The following is a 1630-nucleotide window of genomic DNA, read 5'->3' as shown; positions in this document are numbered from 1 at the left end:
GAGAGAGCCATGGTCTAGCTCAGCTTGTGTCTTCAATCTCGGTCTACCCAGGTCACTGGACAAAGCAGAAATCTGGAGGACTGAGCCACTCGATGTAGGTGTATGGCTCCCTAAGCATTTCTCAGAAGAGGCCAGAGACTGGCAGAGGGGCAAAGCGGGACAGGCCAAAGTGTCCCGAAACTCTAGGGCCTAGGCTCCTACATTGTATCTGGGAACACCAAAGTGAAGGGAGCCCCTGAGGATTCACAACCTGCCACTCAGAGCATTTCATGTATTTATAAAGACAGCAAGAACCAGGGAGATGGAGAGGCTACAAAGTTTAGGGAGAGGGTTGAAAAGAACTAAATATATGACTAGGTCAGAACAGGCAAGAGGGAGGTGGTTGCTGGCTGTTAGTCTAGAACTCAAAAGTTATTTATTTAAAAAAATAATGATAATAAGAGAGAGAGAGAAAATTTTAAAAAGTCTGTATAAAGCACCTTCTATGCCCCAGGCTTGGGAGCATACAACTAATTATAAAAGACAGCCCACTTGGGAGCAAGACGGACTATAAGGCCTTTGTGCACCAGGTGCTTCAAAAGGACAGATCCAACAAAATCACTTAAATGGGAATTAGGGCAAGTCCTGGCAATTGTATTAGACGATTTTGCTTGCCAGTGGCAGCAGCCCAATTCAAACTGTTTTAAGCCAACAAAGGGAATTTATTGGCTAAAAAGGTCAGGGTTCCAGCTTCAGGCATAGTTGGATCCAGGCTCAAACGGTGCCACGAGGACTTAGCCGCCTCCTCTCCATCTTTCAGACCCGATTCTCTCCATGCCAGCCTCCTTCTAGGATGCCATGTGGCATCCCTTGGACGCTGCAGGCTTACAGCCTCCTTCCTATTGGCAATCACAGAGGAAAAAAATGTCTCCTTCCCAAGGGTTCTCGTTGGCCCGTGTGTGTGTGTGTGTGTGTGTATGTGTGTGTGTGTGTGTTTTCCACAGTCACTGTGGCCAGGGAGAAGAAATACACTGATTGCTCAGAGCAGAGCCATGTAGGGAGTATCCGATATAAGGATTTGGAGCTCTGAGAGAAAGGCCTGGACTGGAGATTTAAAAGGGATTCGTTGGGATAAAGATAGAGCCAGGGTTGCCAGCTTTGCCACTGCCCAGCTGTGGGGCCTTGAGGGGGTCAGAGTCCCCCTGTGAACCTGTTTCCTCATCTGTGAATGGGGTGAACAGTGCCGGCTACAGAGGACTGCTATGGAGATAGAGCGAGATAATCTATGTAAGGTGCCAAGCACAGTGCACTCAACAACAGTAATGCTATTCTTTTTTCTATTTGCCACTTGTTTCTCACTTTATTTCCCTTTTCTCTGTTTCTACCTTAAGACTGCCAGAGGCTTGCCACCCTTCAGCACTACTCAGTGCCCCGGGAAGTGCTGGGGGTGGAGAGATGGCAGGGGGCTGGGAGCGTAGGGCCTCGTTGCACCCACCTCTCCATTGGCTTCAGCGTGTTCCATCTCGCAGCCGCAGCCTGGGAGGTAGGGATGGAGCATGCCAGGTGCCCTGGAGGGGCCAAGGCTGGGGTTGGGTTCCTAGGGATCTGGGGCTGGAGCAGGAGTTTCCACCCAAGCCATCATGAGCTATCA

The sequence above is a fragment of the Panthera pardus genome, unplaced genomic scaffold (genome assembly GCF_024362965.1).
Source record: "Panthera pardus isolate Hobbes unplaced genomic scaffold, ASM2436296v1 HiC_scaffold_2, whole genome shotgun sequence".
Lineage (NCBI taxonomy): Eukaryota > Metazoa > Chordata > Mammalia > Carnivora > Felidae > Panthera > Panthera pardus.
This window is presented reverse-complemented; position numbering follows the sequence as displayed.